The sequence below is a fragment of the Lissotriton helveticus genome, chromosome 12 (genome assembly GCF_964261635.1).
Source record: "Lissotriton helveticus chromosome 12, aLisHel1.1, whole genome shotgun sequence".
Lineage (NCBI taxonomy): Eukaryota > Metazoa > Chordata > Amphibia > Caudata > Salamandridae > Lissotriton > Lissotriton helveticus.
This window is the reverse complement of record NC_136073.1, coordinates 257,179,107-257,199,061: the sequence shown is the minus strand read 5'-3', so window position 1 is coordinate 257,199,061 and position 19,955 is coordinate 257,179,107. Positions and strand designations below refer to the sequence as shown.

The following is a 19,955-nucleotide window of genomic DNA, read 5'->3' as shown; positions in this document are numbered from 1 at the left end:
TACCTCCTTCGGCTCTGCCATGACAATCGCCCTTGATATTGCCAGCTCTGCACTCTCCTTGGCAGGGGGGGCGAGAATCAGACCCCAGATCTCACACGGATGCTTTGGGAGTGCTCATCGACGCAGAACTGCACTCCGGAGTGGTGGTTCCCGGCAGGGAGAGGAGCGTCGCGGTCTGCGGACCCGCGACACCAGGAGGGTAGCAACCAGAGCCCTAGCAGGTGGCCCAGCAGCAGTTGGTGCACTGGCCAACCTCCCTGGGTAGATTCTGATCTGCGGATATCATCAGACCGAGGCAGGAGATTGGAGGGCCCTATGCCACCGGATGGTGTCACTCGGATCGGTGAGGGAGTGCCGCAGCTCAGGTGGGCCCAACATGAGGAGCGAGCAGCTACTGGAGGGAAGTGGATGCGGTGGAGTTTCCCTGACGCCCGTGAGCAGAAGGCTACGGTAGACCGGAACAAGGCAGCCTGGGGGCACATGGGTGCATCTCTGCCGCGGCCTGAAGCCTGACCTGTTGGCGCCACGGATACAGGGTGCCAGAGGAAGAGCTCGGGCGGCACCTGCGGACGCGCCGGAGCTCTATAGTTCTGCTGCTGACCATTTGTAGGCAATGCTCGTTGGAGGGCCGAGGAGGCTAGCTGAAGAGAGCGAGGCGCGAAATCCCTCGGAGCAGCCCTGGAGCCCCCTGTAACGTAGTGTGCGGTGGAGATACCAGCAGCACTTTGGGAAGCGGGAGGGGGCTGCACTCCTAGGGCGTGGAGGACGGAGTAGATAAGGTGGCCTGCTCCCTGTACTGCCCACCATAGAAGGATAGACAAATGGTCTTGGCCCACTCCCAGAGGACCAAATCACATGGACAGCATCGGGTCCTTGAGCAGTCTGTGGGCAGGGCGTGCCATGCACAAGTAGGGCTGAGAAGACAGAGCTACAGACTCGCCAGACCTACCACTGTGATCATAGCATAACTTCCTGGACAGCCTGGAGAAGCGGCAACCCGGAGTTTCCGGGCGGTTGTGGCCCAGCGTTTCGGGTGTGTGAGCGTCGCCTGCAAAGAGGTCCTGGCCCTGTTAGCCAGATAGCGAGGATTAGCCAGCAGCCACCACCCAACAGTCCTAAAGCGCTGCATCCTCCCCAACTGCACCAAGCAAGGAGGATGGCTAGTGCACATCTGAAAAAGGAGCGCTCGGTCAAATAAATGCTCCTAAAACAACCCACTCAAGGAGTGACTGACAATCCAGGCCAGGAGACGGAAGGGTCGCCAGGAAGTCAAAAGGGAGCGGATGCCCCGGCCACGAAAGCCGTCATGACGGAGCAGTTCACATCCCTGAGAACCGATCTTCAGGAACTCAAAGAGCAAATATCAGCCAACCTCAAGGAGGTGAAGCGGGACGTGGAAGACATCGGGGAGCGTGTGGCCACGCTTGAAGAGCACGAAACCGGATGGGACGAGGAAATCGAAATGATGCAGCAAGAGATCCTCCGCCTCAAAGAGCAACATAGAGAACTGCAAGTTGAGGCAGCGGATCTAGAAAATCGTTCCCGCCGCAACAAAATACGCAGCAGAGGAGTGCCATTCGGAGCAGAAGGGGAGAACATCAGGGAGTTTGTCTCGGCCATATGTCGGCAGGTGCAGGGAGATGATCACACGACAGTCGATTCAGATTGATAGAGCTCATCGTGTAGCCCTATAACGAGGCAGGAAGGTGCCACCGCCGGACATCCTCATTTGTGTCCATGACTTCCAACTGAAAGAGCTGATTATAAAGAAAGCTAGAATGGCGCACCCCCTACAGTTCTGCGGAACCTCCCCAACACTGTACTAGGACCTGTTACACTGCATTTGAAAGAATTGGGGATTGCCTACTCCTGAGGCCATCCTTTTCGGATTTCCTTCAGATAAGAGGGCAGGCTGCGGCAGATCCTCTCTCTCCAAGAGGCCAGAGATGTGCGAGGAATTGCAAAGTCACAGTCCCCTGAGCTACAACACACATCTAACAAACGCTTGGGATAAGCTCAACTTCGATGGTAAAAAGTGTGGAAGCCCTCTTCCCCCCTTAAACTAGACAAAGACACTATTATAAACGAGCGGGAATCGGTCATTTCCTCAGTTTCCAGTGGCACCCAGCTGTACTCCGTGAGGGAAGCATTATACAGCACATCATAGAGGCAAAGTAGGGGGCAGCACTCGCCTCTTTATATGGACTTGCTTAGGTCACTAGTTTTCCTCTGACAAACTTTGGTCATAATAGAATATTGCTGCACTCCATCCAGTTAGATGATGAATGCACAATGTTTACTTTTCCGGGGTTTATTGTTTTTGGGTATGCTGCACCAGTATTAGCGACACCTGCTCCAGGATGGTGCGGTTGAGCGCCCTTTTGCCTGTTCTGTTCCGGCCCCCCCACATCCTTCTCCTTCATTAAGTAAGTGTCATGGGTAAAGATCTCTAGGTAATTTCTCTCAATGTTCGAGGCCTTAACTACCCCGTAAAGCTCTTGCGATCCTCTCGCTACTAGAAATCGCAAAGGGGGCATTTGCATGCTACAAGAAACCCACTTACTATCCAAAGACTCGTCTCGCATGCGTACACACAGATTTCCACATCAATATTGGTCTGCAAGTAACACCAAGACCAGTGGGACAGCTATATTGCTTAGAGCAAAATTTGAAGGCAAAGTCCTCTCAACGCTTTATGAAGTGAGGGGGAAGGTTCTTGCTCATAGGATGCCGTGGGGCTCCACTCTTCTCACTCTCTTCAATATCTACTCACCTAACATCGAACCAGGAACCTTTTCTTATCAAAACTCTTACGGAAGGGCTGGCATTAGCTGACGCAGCAATTCTAATAGGGGGCGATTTTAACTTAGTAATGGATAATGACTGGGATCGATCTTGCCAGCGGCAGGCCCAGTTATGGGGGATCTCCTCTGAGAGTAAGTGGTGGCTTGCAGAGTGTAGGCTGCACGACATTTGGCGCCTCCACCATCCAGAAACACGAGATAACACACACTATTCAGCTGGGCATAAATCCTACGTGCAATTAGATCACTTCCTAGCATCGACAACGCTCTTTCTAGAATACAGGAGTCTTCAATAGAGCCTCGCTCACTGTCGGATCACGCCCTAATCACAGTCACAATCTAAGCCGGGGGGGACCAATCACACTCAGGCACGCTTGCGGGAAGGGCTGTTACAATGATTACACACAGTGAAGGAGATCTGGGGGAAAATTGTGGAGTACATAAAACACAATGATAGAGAGGACACCCCGTTGGCTGCAATCTGGGAGGCCCTTAAAGTGGTAGTGAGGGGGCAGTTTCTGGCTATATCCTCTTCCGAGAATAGAAAGCACAGGGAAACGCGGCAGAGTATAACACAAGAGGTGAGGGAGTTGGAGGTGATACATAAGCGTACAGGCACGCCGAGTGTATGGCTGGAGCTGGAAAGAAAGACTCCTCCTGAAGCTTCTTGACTTGGACAGGGCGGAGTATGCGCTACTGCGACTACGCCATAAGTTTTACTTAAGTAGCAACAAATGTGGGAGAATGCTGGCCCTATCGGCTTAGGGCTAAGACATTGGCGGGAGCAATACCTATGATACAGAAGTTCTCAAGGGAGGAAGTGTACACAGAGAGTCAGATAGCGGATACATTTACACAGTTTTTATCAATCTTTATACACCGAAGAGGATATAGGGCAACCAGTCGTGAGTACGTACCTTGAGACGTGCAATCTCACACCCCTTCCCAAGGGCCAGCAAGGGCAAGGCGAGTCAACTGAACGAGCCCATACGACCGGAGGAAGTCATAGCTTGGCTGAAGTTGAACAAATCCCCAGGCCCTGACGGTTACCAAGCCTTGTTCTACAAGACCTTCTGTGTAGAACTGGCCCCTTTGTTAACAAGACTTTTTAACTCTTTTCTGGACAGTGGCACGGTTTCTGATTCCATGGCGGAAGCAGCGATTTCAGTGATCCTTAAACCTCACAAAGATCCAAGTCAGTGTGGGTCGTACCATCCAATCTCCTTACTTAACTTGGGCGCAAAGCTTTTCGTACTGGCGGCACGTTTAAGTACGGTGATGGCGGGACTGTTAGACCCAGACCAGGCAGGGTTTATCCCCACTCGACAAGGTGGAGATAATACGAAGCATCTCCTACAACTTATGGACAGTGTGTGTAGATCTGGGAGGGAGGCCCTGTTCTAGTAAAAAGATGCGGAGAAAGCGTTTGACAGGGTACGGTGGAGTTACCTGTTCGATACTCTACATCGCTTTGGTTTTGGAGAACGCTTCATAAAGTCTATTAGGTGTATTTATCAGGCACCTCGGGCTTTCGTTACAGTAAATAGGACGTCGTCCACATCCTTTCGGATAGCAAGGGGCACAAGGCAGGGTTGCCCGCTCTCACCCCTCCTCTTTGCCCTATATATGGAGCCCTTGCCCAACGGATCAGGGACCACCCTCAAATAAAAGGTCTGCGCTTCGGGAGAGACGATCATAAGATAAGCCTCTATGCAGATGATGTGATTTTATTGCTAGCGGAGCCACTCACCTCCCTACATGCTCTTTTGCTAGAGATGGACTCTACGGGAGAGATTTACCCTACAATGGGCTTCTCAGCCAATAACATATCTTCGTATCCTATGAGCTCCGACTATATCAAGGACGCTGGGGTTGAACTTTTCGGCATTGTTAGAACAGACAACAAAAGCACTAGACGGGTGGGAGAGACTGAAACTAGCTTGGGTGCCTGCCAGACACTGTAGTAGGGTGCCTGCCAGACGCTGTAGTTTTACCGTGGGGCTGTCTTTCTGGACTCGCTGCTCCCTCTCCCGTGTCCGGGCTTGGCTCCGCCCCCATGTTCCTACCGCTTGGTTTCACCATCGACCGGACGGGCTTGGCTCTGCCGGTCCGCCTGCTGCTGCCGCCTACAAGCCCCAGGATCCTCAGGGGCAGGACGCCTAATCTGCATGCGCCAGGAGGCGCATAAAGACACGCCTGGGGCAGAGTTCCCCGGTGCCTGCCAGACACTGTAGTTTTACCGTGGGGCTGTCTTTCTGGACTCGCTGTTCCCTCTCCCGTGGCCGGGTTTGGCTCCGCCCCCCTGTTCCTACCGCTTGGTCCCACTATCGACCGGCGGGGCTTGGCTCCGCCGGTCCGCCTGCTGCTGTCGCCTACAAGCCCCAGGATCCTCAGGGGCAGGACGCCTAATCTGCAAGTGCCAGGAGGCGCATAAAGACACGCCTGGGGCTGAGTTCCCCAGTGCCTGCCAGACGCTGTAGTTTCACAGTGGGGCTGTCTTTCTGGACTCGCTGCTCCCTCTCCCTTGGCCGGGCTTGGCTCCGCCACCCTGTTCCTACCGCTTGGTCCCACCATCGACCGGCCGGGCTTGGCTCCGCCTGCTGCTGCCGCCTACAAGCCCCAGGATCCTCAGGGGCAGGACGCCTAATCTGCACGCGCCAGGAGGCGCATAAAGACACGCCTGGGGCAGAGTTCCTCGGTGCCTGCCAGACGCTGTAGTTTTACCGTCGGACTGTCTTTCTGGACTCGCTGCTCCCTCTCCCGTGTCCGGGCTTGGCTCCGCCCCCATGTTCCTACCGCTTGGTCCCACCATCGACCGGCCGGGCTTGGCTCCGCCGGTCCGCCTGTTGCTGCCGCCTACAAGCCCCAGGAGCCTTAAGGGCAGGGCACCTAATCTGCACCCGCCAGGAGGCGCATAAAGACACGCCTGGTCCCTCGTCCCATGTGGACGCACGCGGGATGGCGCCGGGAGAAGACCGGGACAAGGGCGGGACCGTCTGTGGCCGTCCAGGGCTGGCTGGGCTGGGCCCCCCCTCTTGCATTGTTCATCCGGGACACTGGACGTTATAGTAAGAGCATATATCTACTGCGCACCATATGTGTTAATATAAGGGTCATAGGTCACCATAACTGTATGTTCTACTGTAACCATATTACATAACATGAATACCCGGCTTAGTATAGGCAGAACGTCTCTGGTGGGTGGGTCTGTCAGAGGGACTTTAGGCCAGTTCATTACAAGGGCCGCCTCAGTGTTAGAACGTGAAATTGTACTCACGGAGCGGCGCCTATCCTCTGAATTGCAGAATAAACGCTCTTCCCTGGGACTCATTCAGTTAGCGACCACACCATCCCATCATGGCACTGGTATAGAACAACTAAGTGATATTGGTATCCCCCCACAGCTCCAAGATCTATCGGCATCACCAGCCAGAACTAGGGAACCTAACATCACAGATATCAGTATAGGTTTCCCAATCTGAAATTTCTTCTGAGGAACAAATATTAGTGACATCTAGTAACTCCCCCAATAAGAAGATTATTCCAACCACGACACTAGGGTTAAGATCGCCAATTAAAAGAAAGCGTTGGGGGAATAGACAAAAAGGAAGACTAGCAAAAACATCTAAATTGGGCACGACCCCCTCGAACAATAAGGGTCTTGTAGAAAGTAAACATGACCAAGATCATTTGTGTACACATTCCCATTGTCACCAGGATCTAATGAGAAATATAGAGCAATTGGTCAAATCCTTATTATTACCACTGGTTGAGAGGGTAAAGAGAATGGCAGAGCAAGTGGGGTCCATTCAAGAATCGAGTAATGTTAATACAGACTTACTCAAGGAACTGTTAGTTAACACTCGTGACCCGATCCCCATCGTGCCAGTGTCAATTCCAAAAACAACTAAATCCACGACGAGCACGGATTTGACACCCCGTGTCGGTGATAATATCACGGTTACTCCAATCACGAATACAGTTCCTGAACAATTGAAAAACAGGGAAGTAAGAGACAAAGGGCAAGCACGCAAACAAGGACATGAGTATGGAAATACTGCAAGTAGATCTCATTTGGATAAAAACCTAAGAGGACAAGCCCAGCAAATAGATCTCTGTCCAGAGGCTGTACCTTAAGTTATAGTACTCACTGGGGTACCTGAGCTGTTAGTGGGGAAAACCGAAGGATACCAGGACCTTAAGAATAAGGTAGTGTATTGGCTGAGAAAGAACAGGCCATTACCTTCCTATATAGATGGTGAAATCCTACACGTTAGAAGACTAAGCTGGGTGGGACCAAGACCGAAGGACGTACAGGGGGATATCATCATCATTAACTTTAGGGATCGTAGGGCAACAAACCACGTTAGAGACTGGTACCCTGAGAGCTATGAGGGAGGTATTTCTACCCGTGATTTAAGTTATTTTTATCCACAAGCACTGGTAGAAAACCAATCTAGAACACGGTACCCGAATAATCAGTCCATAGCGGGTCCTGTTTTTAATGTTGCAACCTTCAATCGATTTGCCACACTTTCCGGATTGGAGGGGGTAGACTGACTCCCGAGTAGGACTATAGAGACTGGGAAGGATCAAGATTCACCTATATACAGAGCTGACTATGTGACAAATAGGGAGGAAGGGTCACCTGATAAAATAGCTAAGGCGGGAGAGGTTGCTACTGCTGATAAGAATATCTTCAAAGATCAGATGATCATGTCTTGGAATCTAGCGGGGTTAAAGGATAAAGTGGACCACTTAGAGTGGCTAGACATGGTCAATAAATAGCATATTGTGTGTTTTCAAGAAACTTTGACGGCCAAAGAGAAACTTAATGGGATATCAAACTTTTAACTCACCTGCTATTGTAAGTCAGCATGGCAGAAATAAAGGGGGCTTATGCACCTATATTTCTAATTCATCTGGGATAACTGTTTTCAATTTCACCTCAGCAGAATCTTACAAGATCCTGTTAGTAAGTTGGCCGGGCCTAAAGAATATGGCCATTGTAAACTTCTATAACAACGCCCATGCTTCCTTATGGGAAGGGACCATTCTTAGTCTTAGAAAGTCGCTAAGGGACCTAGATAAAGTAGGGGATGGGGATGGGGATTTGGCACTTTTATGGGTGGGTGATTTTAATTGTTTCCTTTGTACTTGTCATGCTACTGGCATTTGTCCCCTGACAGGGAACAGGGAAGATCCATCAACTCACTTTGTTCATTCCAGGCTGGGGGACTTGCTAAATTCCTTGATATACGAATTTGATCTGGGTTATATCAATGAAAGTTGTTCACCAGCGGAGGGGTTTAAACCAACCTTTAATGGGAGAGGGGTAAACTCTATTATTGACTTTACCCTTCTATCCGCTAGATATAGCCCATTGGTCCTGTCATGGGAAACATTAGATGCCGCCTTGAGTGATCATTATCTCATCTCTTTCTGTTTGAAAGCAAAGGGAACTGAAATAATCAATAAGGTTACTTATAATGCCCCGATCGACCTGGCAAGTACTAATGGTTACTCCATCAAATGGGCAAATGTAAACCCTGAAAGTTTTATGCAAAAATTGGTTACCAAAGTCTATGACCAGCTGTTAACCTGCCTCTCTCAATCGGAAGGTAATCATCAAGTTCTTGATGCCTTCGGTAAAATCACGAGCGAAATTAAAAAACAGCTGACAAAAGAGTATAGAAATCGCACACACAAAGTTAAGGGCTGGTTTGATAAAGCTTGTTCTAGGGCACACCAAAATTTGAAAGCCGCCCTACATGAAACTCCCAGATCTTTGGAGCTGGTAAGAAAGACTAGAAAACTTTATCTGGCAGCTTTGGCCAGAAGGAAAAAAAGAGTTAAAAAATGAAATCTGGCAGAACCTTCACGAGGCATGCTTAAAAAATGATAATATAGCTTTTTGGAGAGCAGTAAACGCCCCTTTTCTATCAGATAAAGAAACAGATATTATTGACATAGCTGTCTCAGTGGACACTTGGATTAAGCATTTCTCTAATTTATACAATAATCCAAATGTACCTGAGATTAAGAACGTCATTGATCATCAGACGGTGTCAATTGTAGAGACGGAGCGTTCAGAGATGTTCCCATTGGGGGTGGTTTTTGAGCACGCGGAGGTTTTCAAGGCAATAAAGGATAGCGCTTCGGGGAAAGCGCCGGAACCGGACGGTGTTCCGATTGACCTATATAAATCTGAGTTATCTATATGGTCACCATTGTTAACTAATGTCCTAAATTGCGCTAATGCTTCTGGCTTTATTCCAACTTGGCCAGAAGCAGTTGTTATACCAATCTTCAAAAAAGGGGATAGGAACAACCCCGCTTGCTATAGACCTATTTCTCTCTTAGATGCCTTAATGAAGGTGGCAGGCAGGATAATTCTTAACAGGTTGCAGGTTTGGGCAGAGGAAAAAGAAATTATCACCAACCTTCAATATGGTTTCCGTACTGGCAAGGGCACGATTGAACAAGGCCTAAACTTAGCATTGTTGACTGCCAAGTATACCCAAGCAAAGGGAGGAAGACTATTCATCACATTCGTGGACCTTAGTTCCACGTTCGATTGTGTGGATCACTCCATGCTATGGAAGACGTTGAGCGACATGGGCACAGACCAACGGACCCTAACATTTATCAAGGAACTGTATAGGAATGCAGGGGCCAGAGTACGGTAAGGGAGGGGGGGAGCCCGCTCTGATAAATTCAACATAAAAAGAGGTGTGAGACAAGGTTGCATTTTGGCACCTTTCCTCTTTACCCTATATATTAACAGTGTAGGACAACACCTCAAGGATTTTCCGTTTGACTATCCTGCTGTGGGAGGAAAATCTATCCCCATCCTTTTGTATGCGGATGACGCAGCAATAATGTCACGCACTGTCATCGGCCTACAAAGGGCTGTGGTTGAATTTTCAAACTATATGTGTACCCGTGAGCTAATAATAAATGTCTCGAAAACATATTCCATGCCATGTAGTACCTCGACAAGATCAAGCAAGGCAATTTTTCTGGGAAAACATAAGATCGAAAACACCAGTAGCTTCTCTTACTTGGGAGTAAATTTTGATAGCAGAGGGAGCTGGAAAAAGGCAGTGTTTGCAAGAAAATTGGCCTTTAGCAGGGCAAATGGCACCCTGCTAAACTTTTCCAGGAAACTAGGTGGGCGACCAGAGCGTGAACTTATCCAAATCTATAAAACAAAATGTGTTCCCACTGGCATTTGGGGGGCAGGGCTTTGGGGGATTGTTAATGTGGAGCAGATACAACGCACTGAAAACGACTTTATTCGTTATCTATTGGCAGACCCTAAATCCACGCCCATTTATTTCAGCCATAGTGAAGTTGGGTTACCATTTATTGAGGATACGATTAAATCTTCCCCACTGCTCCTATGGCACAAAATTTGGGTAACCGCAGAAACATCCTTAAATAGAGATGCTGTTTTAGATTGTCTATCACTAGACGGAGCCGTAAATATTAAATGGCTAAAGTATATTAAAACCATGGCATCGAATATTGGCCACAAAGAATTCTTTGATAATCCCACATGTCTAGAAAAAGTTCCAAGACGCACGCTTAAATGATTGATAATGGAACATCTAGATAAGGAAAGGTGGCACGTTGAAAAGGGCAAGCAAACTGCCATGGCGAACCAATTGCTTATTTCCCATGTAGGAATACAGCCTTATTTACTGCTAGATTCTAGTGCCTTCTCAAGAATGCTGCTGACAAGATTTAGGGTGGATACTTACTTCCGCTTGGTGACATTTCCCAACTGTAATGACTGGTCTAAACATTTAGTGAAGTGCCCATGCGATGATTTATCTCACCAAACCAATATTCACTGCATCCTATTCTGTAAATGTTATGCTACCCCTAGGAAAAGGTTTTTAAAGCCAATCCTCGTTAAATGGGGAATAAGGGGATGCAGAGCAGCTTTTCTTAAGTTGAAACAATTGGAAACAGAATTTATCATAAAAGCAGTCTCCTCCTATTTGAGGATACTCATCGGCCTGAGGAATACCATGTGATTTGGGTGATTCATCTGCAGTCCCCTGTATCTTTCTTTTTTATTTTTTTCTTGCAATAAGAAACATTTATGAATTTCATGAAAACAATTAATTGTAACTATTCAACACTGGTTCAAAAAAATGATAGTAGTGAGGTTGTTTATTTTTGTATGCTTTTTATCATCTTCTTAAATTTTGATCTGTAGGACACAACTTGATTTCTGTTAAACATGATCAATTTTAGCTTTGTGAAAATATTTGTGAGTGGTACTTTTAAATCTTTCTAATGTTTTTTTGACTGTTTTTTATATGTGCTTTTATGATTTTGCAAGAAAAATCGAATAAAGCTAATTTTAAACCTTGACTGAAACTAACTTGTTTTGGCCGTATAGAAGCTGTCAAAATGATAGTACTGCCACGATCCTACATATCTTCCAGATGTTACCGCTGGTCCCCTCCCCCTGAAGGTGCTGTGCACCCTACAATTGGCCATCAATAAATGTATTTGGGGAGGGAAGAAGACACGTCTGTCCTTTTCTCAAAAGTCAAGACCCAAGCATGATGGAGGTACAGCTCTTCCTGTCATACAGAGATACCTACAAGCCTCTCATCTCTGATATATTGTGGAGTGGAACCGGCCACTCTCCGAAAAGCACTGGGCCTTCATGGATCAGGCGGTAGCGGGTATAAATATATGGAGAGAGGCCTGGCTGCCACACAAATTGAGGGCATGGGGCCTCTACTCGTCTTCAGTTACACCGGCCACGCTGAGGGTATGGGATGCTGTAGCGCTCAGAAAGAATCTGGACGACTTTCCCCTCCCCAATGTCCCCAATAGTCAATAATCCGGACTTCCCTCCGGGCTGTAAATCTGAGGTTTCCCAGAGATGAAGGGAGGCAGGGTGTAAGCGGGTAGGTTTGCTGTTTGATGCCCAGGGTATTATCCCTTATTAGCAATTGAGACGGGACTACGATTTGCCTAAAGCCGATGAATTCCACTATCTCCAACTCAGACACTGGGTCACCTCCTCACCATAAATAGCGCAGGCTTCTCAACGGCTTACTCCCTTTGAGAAACAGTTAGTAGGTAAAACAGATGACAAACACCTAATCTCAGACCTATACACTATTTTGGCCAATGGGCCGAAAGGGAGCGTTCAAAAGGTCAGAGAGAGCTAGGTAGGGTTTTGTCAGACAAGGAATGGAAGAATATCCACTGCAAGGCGCACCACACAGGCCATAATACTGCTTTAACCGAATCAGCTTTCAAAGTCACATCATACTGGTATCCAACACCGGCACGTATCCATAGTTGCGACAAAAAACACACAGATAAGTGTTGGAGGGGCTGCGATCTCACTGGTTCTTTAGCGCACTTGCTTTGGCACTGCCCAAGTATAGAGCGCTTTGGGAGAGAGTGTTGAATAACATTGACAATGCCTTTGACTCAGATCCCATGATTTCCGGTTTACACCCTACTGGGGCTACCAAACGCACTGACATTTCCCCTGCGATTATTGAGGGCTAGGAAGATGGCGCTGGCGTTATTGGCGGCACGTCAGACACTCTTGGCACAGTGGGGCACTACAAATGTTCCAGATCACACTGCATGGCTACATAGGCTTTGGCTAACCCTCGCGAAGGAACGCCTCTCATTGGTCCAAGATCACAAGGGGGAGACCTATGCTGAATTGTGGGCCCCTTTAAAAAAAAAAGGTCCAAAGAATTCCGAGCGGTAACGTGCACCAAATATCTCCAAATACTACACTTGCTGCCTGAAGCAAAAGCAGCAACGGCAAGCAAAAGAGTGTTGTACAGAGTTCCCCAGTGTGAGCCAGTGTTATAGCTCAGTCGATTGTCTCTCTCAGTTAGGGTGGCGGGACAAGTGCATGGTGTAGACCCTTTTCAGAATTTTAGGATACCTCACACAAGTCACCGACAGGCCAACTTCTGTTGTCCCAATCGGTGTCCGTCCAGCGTCATCATTGGTATCCTGCTCCTACGGCAGGCTGGCGGTGCAATGCCCGTCGGGCAGCCCGAAGGGCCGCACTTTGATGGAGATCTTTTATTCCGAGCCAGCGGGTGTATGTGTGTGAGGGACCTAGGGAGTGCAATAGTGAGCAAGGGGGGGTGTGTGTGTAGAATTAAAAGAAGTCAGTCGAGTCCATTAAGAATAACTTTAATGATCAGGCTCGCTGCTTTGTTAAAATTAAGGGGTATTAAGGAGTGATAGACAATGAGACCAATCCTTATTCAACCCTTCATGTGAAAACGGTCGACATGTTTCTTGCCGTAAGGGCAATTCATCAGGACCATAGTGCTCATATAATTGCTGGGTGTCTACTAAATTGTGAAGACCCCCATATACGACCTGAGTGGTGTCGTACTGGAATGGTTCCAGGCGGGAACCTACTGGAAACCGCTAATGTGGATCCGGGTGCCTCACAAGCTGTCCATGTGGGGCCAACAGCGGGTGAGAGGTCCCTCTCAAGCGTCGCTGAAGGCGGGCATCTCAGCACCTGCCCCTCCCACGGTCGCAAGTAGCAAGGACAGCTAAAATTCTGAAAAGGGTCTACACCATGCACTTGTCCCGCCACCCTAACTGAGAGAGACAATCGACTGAGCTATAACACTGGCTCACACTGGGGAACTCTGTACAACACTCTTTTGCTTGCCGTTGCGTTGGACGAGTACACTGGACCCCATTAAATAATCGTCCTTTTTATTCCCCCTGTTTGATATCAAGCAAAAGCAGCAACATCTTACACATAATGTGTCGGGTTTGAGTTAAAGACCATTTGCTTCGGGGGGATCACTCCCGCAATAAGATGAACGCATGCCGGTGCAGATACCGTAAGGGCAATTCATCAGGACCATAGTGCTCATATAATTGCTGGGTGTCTACTAAATTGTGAAGACCCCCATATACGACCTGAGTGGTGTCGTACTGGAATGGTTCCAGGCGGGAACCTACTGGAAACCGCTAATGTGGATCCGGGTGCCTCACAAGCTGTCCATGTGGGGCCAACAGCGGGTGAGAGGTCCCTCTCAAGCGTCGCTGAAGGCGGGCATCTCAGCACCTGCCCCTCCCACGGTCGCAAGTAGCAAGGACAGCTGTCCTTGCTACTTGCGACCGTGGGAGGGGCAGGTGCTGAGATGCCCGCCTTCAGCGACGCTTGAGAGGGACCTCTCACCCGCTGTTGGCCCCACATGGACAGCTTGTGAGGCACCCGGATCCACATTAGCGGTTTCCAGTAGGTTCCCGCCTGGAACCATTCCAGTACGACACCACTCAGGTCGTATATGGGGGTCTTCACAATTTAGTAGACACCCAGCAATTATATGAGCACTATGGTCCTGATGAATTGCCCTTACGGCAAGAAACATGTCGACCGTTTTCACATGAAGGGTTGAATAAGGATTGGTCTCATTGTCTATCACTCCTTAATACCCCTTAATTTTAACAAAGCAGCGAGCCTGATCATTAAAGTTATTCTTAATGGACTCGACTGACTTCTTTTAATTCTACACACACACCCCCCCTTGCTCACTATTGCACTCCCTAGGTCCCTCACACACATACACCCGCTGGCTCGGAATAAAAGATCTCCATCAAAGTGCGGCCCTTCGGGCTGCCCGACGGGCATTGCACCGCCAGCCTGCCGTAGGAGCAGGATACCAATGATGACGCTGGACGGACACCGATTGGGACAACAGAAGTTGGCCTGTCGGTGACTTGTGTGAGGTATCCTAAAATTCTGAAAAGGGTCTACACCATGCACTTGTCCCGCCACCCTAACTGAGAGAGACAATCGACTGAGCTATAACACTGGCTCACACTGGGGAACTCTGTACAACACTCTTTTGCTTGCCGTTGCGTTGGACGAGTACACTGGACCCCATTAAATAATCGTCCTTTTTATTCCCCCTGTTTGATATCAAGCAAAAGCAGCAACATCTTACACATAATGTGTCGGGTTTGAGTTAAAGACCATTTGCTTCGGGGGGATCACTCCCGCAATAAGATGAACGCATGCCGGTGCAGATACCGCTTTTTCTTTCACGTTTTTGGGAGGGGTGGGAGGGCTCTTTCCTTTTCTTTGCATCTACAATTTTGTTATTTTTGTCAGGTCGGTTGATACAATCCAAATACGCTGCCGGCCCCAGGGTTGTAGACAAAGAAGCTGTGTTCATGTATTATGTCTGAGACTTTCACTGCCGGCCTTTATGGTTGTAGGCATTAGGCTCCCTGTCCTTTATACAATAACTGTTTCTATTATTTCACAGAGGCAGAGGAGGGTTGCTTATGATCTACATGAAGAATTCCCTAGAAGGAGAACTAGGATTACTGCCCCGATACCTTTCCTTCTCCTTTAGGGGATTCTCCATTGATAGTAATTAGCATGAACAGGACAGCAAGTTCAACACAAATATCAAGTGGAGAAACAACCAAGAAAAATTCAGATCTAGCCAAACAGATTTCACAAATAAATGTGCCCAATGTGGTATTCTGGTTGAAATCTGATTCAGTTTTTTCATTCTTACATATTCTGTAGGAATCTCAAAATCTGGGGGGAAACAATATCTCTAAAATGCATAAAAGTGTCTCCCGAGACCCGTGCCGCCCTTCTGCAAATATCCTTAACATATCCTTATTCTGAATTTGGGCTTTTGAAGACAAACTCTTGTGGACTTCAACATCCTTTTCAAAATTGAATTTGGACGTCGGGAGATGTTTTTACATTAACTTCAACTTTTCCGGCCTGCCCTGGACGTGGCCGGGGGGCTCTGCTGCTTCACAGGCCGGGGAGTAGTTGAAAAACAACGGCCGGAGGGATCCTCCCCAGTCGGCCTCATCCCCACTTTCGGTTTCGCTTTCTGCGTCTAGCTCCGAGTGACTGACACTCTCTCAAACGCATTCCGGAATCGGCGCGGCTTTGTCCTGCTGTCGGACTCTGCCTCTCCTGAGGGTTTTGGTCCCCTGCTCTATTGCCATTTAACCATTTTTTGGCTTATTTCTTGTCTTCATTGGCCCCATCAAGATCGGCCATTTTTACCAGGTCAAGAGGGCCCCTTCGGGGCACAGCTTCTAATATGGCCACCAAATCAGATGTCGAGAAGCGCAAGACGAAGACGCCGGTCCGCGGGGGACATACCCAGACCAACGTCATGGATAGATACACCCAACCGATGGGAACCCCCGGCGGTACTGGTCGTATTCTTGACGACCCCAGGGCAGACTCGACTGCGCCTACAGATGTCTCTCTTCGTGAAGTCATGGGTGCCATTACCAGTATGCAGACCTCTATGGGACAGCAATACGAGTCTCTTGCATCTAAAATCGACATGGTGGCGGTGGATGTCACGCTGATTAGAGCAGACATGGCCAAAACTAATGAGAGAGTGAAAGCGTTGGACTTGAAGACCTCCAGCCTGATCGCTGATGTTACGGACGCACAGACTGAGATCGGCAACTTGAGATCATCACACGACTTGATGGCCCGTCGGCTTGATGAGCATGAAAACAGGGCCAGACGCAATAACGTGCGCCTCATTGGTGTGCCGGAAAATCATGAGAACTCTGCTGTCGACCTCCTCGTAGAGGATCTGGTCCTGAATCATCCAGCTCCCGCCGGACTCAGCAAGTTCGAGACTAGGGTTTCAAGGGGTGAAGAAGCGGCTGCGTGATCTGGGCCTCAAGTACGCTATGTTGTTTCCGGCTCGGCTTCGTATCGAATATGGGGAACGAACCTTCTTCTTTGACCATCCGGACAGTGTCAGTGACTGGCTTGATTTCTTGCCAAAGAGGGATGATCGATCTGAGCACCCCGGTGGCGCCGAAGGGGGGGCGTCGGATCAAGAGTGACATTCTGGTTCCAGACGTCTGTTCTCTTTATTATCGTTTGTCACCTGAGTTTTGCTATTTGTTCTTTTACTAATGTTTTTATGGGCCTTGGGGTGGCTGGGGTGTAGGGGACTTTTCCTCCTCCTGGGGTTCTTCATGTAGACTAGTTTAATGATTGGGCGACAGGCACACTGCAAGTTGGGGTGGTTTCCAGTTTGAATGCAGGGGTGCAGGGTGGGGGGTGTTGTAACGGGTTCTTGTTGGGGGGTGGGGGTGGGGAGTGTTTGTTTTCTTGTTTCCTTCACATGGCATCGTATTGTCTGCTTAGCTCCTTCATGTGCGGGGTTCCATGGAGATGGGGCTCTGGTCCTTTCCTGGGATGGGCGGTAGTGAGTTGAGACTGCTATCCTGGAATGTCAATGGTCTGGGAGACAGAATAAAACGGGGGGTGGTGCTGCAGTTCCTTCGACGCCACTCCCCTGATATTGTCCTACTGCAAGAAACGCACTTAATCGGCAATACTTGCCAGGCGTTGAATAGACGTGGATATAGGCTAGTCGCACATGCCGGATTCACCTCTGGCTCTAGAGGGGTGGGGGTTCTGATCAGGTCCTCTCTTCCCCTCGAAATTGATGAGATAATACTCGATGATAGGGGTCGCAATGCTGTGCTCTCTGGGAGATGGGAGGGTAAGACGCTGTCCGTAGTCACCGTCTATGTCCCTACAGGCCTACAGGCCACTACCTTTGCTGACCTCGGGCGGCTTCTATTGAGGCTGCCTGAAGGTTTTCTGATTCTTGGCGGGGATTTTTACTCTGTAGTCTCCGGTACTTCTGATCGTTAAACCCCCCCCCCCCGGGACTTACCTAGATCACAAATGTGGCTTAGTGAATTGATTGATACCTTTGGGCTAACGGATGGTTGGAGACTCATGCATCCCACACAGTTACAATATACGTTCCATTCCGGAGCCCATGGTAGCCTCTCTAGACTAGATTATTTCCTAATGCCTGCAGCGCAATCGTCCTCCATCAGGGAGATCCGTCACTTTCCCAGGGGCATTTCTGATCATTCCCCCCTATGGCTCAGTGTTGAGGCTGGAGTGGGTAGCGAGGGTAGAGTTGCCCCCATCAATCCATGGTATTTTCGGAATCCTACGACCCGCTCCGAACTGGTGAAGGCTATTGACTGTTATTTTCATGAAAATGTGGGGTCTGTTTCTTCTTCTATTTCATTGTGGGAGGCTTTCAAGACTGTTGTTCGTGGGCACTCATTGTCATTGATTGCTACTGTCAAAAAGGCTAAATACGAAGAACTTGCACGCCTCGAATCTGAAATAACTGTGCTTGAGAGCGATCTCGATGGGGATGTCACCCCTGCTACATTGCACTCCCTTAGTTTGAAACAGGCTGATTATAGAGCCCTTGTGACTGACGCTGCCAAAGTCATGAATAGAGAGCAGCAAGGTAGAGTCTACGATGTGGGTGACAAAGCGGGTAAATTGATTGCGTGGTTGGACAAGAAAGAGAGAATGAATCAGGTTGTGCCTGTGATTGAGAGGTCGACTGGTGAACGTGTTTCTGACCCGGTGGGTATTGTTGGGTGTTTTGTTGATCATTTCCGGATGGTGTATGCCTCGGTCAGTGACAGGGATGAACGTGACTCCCAGCTGTTGTGTGATATTGCCTTGCCCTGCCTCTCTGATGAAGATAGGGCCTTAATGGATGCTTCCATCACGGTGGACGAGATCGCGGTCTCCATCCGTGCCCTCCGGTCAGGTAAGGCCATGGGCCCCAACGGTTTGCCCATTGAGCTCTATAAGTTACGGCCTGACAAAATGGCGCCTCACTTAAGGAACATGTTCCTTGAGGCCCTTGAATCTGGTGTCCTCCCCGTCGATCAGCGTCTGGCTACTATAGTTGTGATTTACAAGGAGGGTAAACCGCGTGATCGTTGTGCATCGTATAGGCCCATTTCGTTACTCAATGCCGAACCCAAAATACTTGCTAAATTGTTGGCCACCCGTTTGATTGGGGTGATTGGTGACTTGATTTATCCGGACCAATCCGGTTTTATCCCACACCGGAACACCGCCCTTAATCTTCGGAGGCTCCATGGAGTGCTCGCAAGAGCTGGGACTTTGACTGAGCCGGCCATTTTGGCTTCCCTACGTCCGGCATTAAGTATTTGGGTATTTATGTTTCCTTGGACCCTGCCGTTCGATACGACCGTAACCTTCAGGCCCCTCTTCAGCGGCTCAAGCTTGACGTTGTACGATGGCGCCGGCTGCCTCTGTCACCCTTGGGACGTGCGGCTCTCTTCAAGATGATATCGCTACCTAGATTTTTATATGCACTCCGGAATTCCTTTGATCCAATTCCTCCTGGGTACTTTCGAGAAGTGGAGGGCCTTCAGAGACGGCTGATTTGGGATGGGCGTGCGCGCATTGCCCTTTCCAAACTCACTCTTCCTTGGTATGATGGCGGCATTGCCCTCCCAGACATTAGACGTTATTATTGGGCCTCCCAGGTGGGAATTTCAACAGGGCGCTATACTCGAAGGAACCATATGGGACTCTGACCGGACCCACTAAAATTGCTGTGAGTGTGGCGTGATGCAACTGCTGCTCTGGGATGGGGTGATAGATTGTCCTGTGCAACTCCGTTGTATGATTCGGATGGTTTGGGCAATTTGTGGAGGACGAAAGGGTTTGTTAAATGGGACACGATAGGTATAAGCAAGGTTTACGATCTTTGGTCTAAAGGGAATGTTAAGACTTTTGAGGCACTTAAGACGGAATATGAGCTCGACGATAAGGAATTTTTTCAGTATGTTCAGGTACGGCACGCCTTGCTGTCTGTCTTCCCCAAGGGGACGGAGATCCCCCGAGTCCTCGCCTCTAGAGGAACGTATCCTTGATGGCCACGTACCTGATAGCACGATTTCGCTCATCTATAAAAAGCTCATTAACAACAGAGTTGACTTGCTTGTGCGCCTTAGGGCCTTATGGAATGCTGACGGGTTGGAGCTGGACGATGAGGACTGGCAAATGGCCGTGTCCTCTCCCAAGGAGGTGGCCATCCCTGCTCGCCTTCGGTTCGTCCAGCTGAAGATCCTTCATCGTGTGTATGTAACTGGTCCGTGTCTGGTACGTATGGGGCACTCGGTGGATGGTCTGTGTAAACGTGGATGTGGTATGAGTGGTACCTTCCTTCACATACTGTGGGAATGTCCCGAGGTGGCTACGTTTTGGTCCCGAGTGCATACCAACATGGAAAGGGT

At 49.0% G+C, this 19,955-nt stretch overlaps 1 protein-coding gene across 7 annotated transcripts in view; it reads right to left on the bottom strand.

Moving 5' to 3' along the window:
* The window catches only part of NFAT5 (nuclear factor of activated T cells 5), a 787,967-nt gene that overhangs the window by 280,992 nt on the left and 487,020 nt on the right, over positions 1–19,955 (bottom strand). The gene's annotated exons all lie outside the window — the stretch shown is intronic.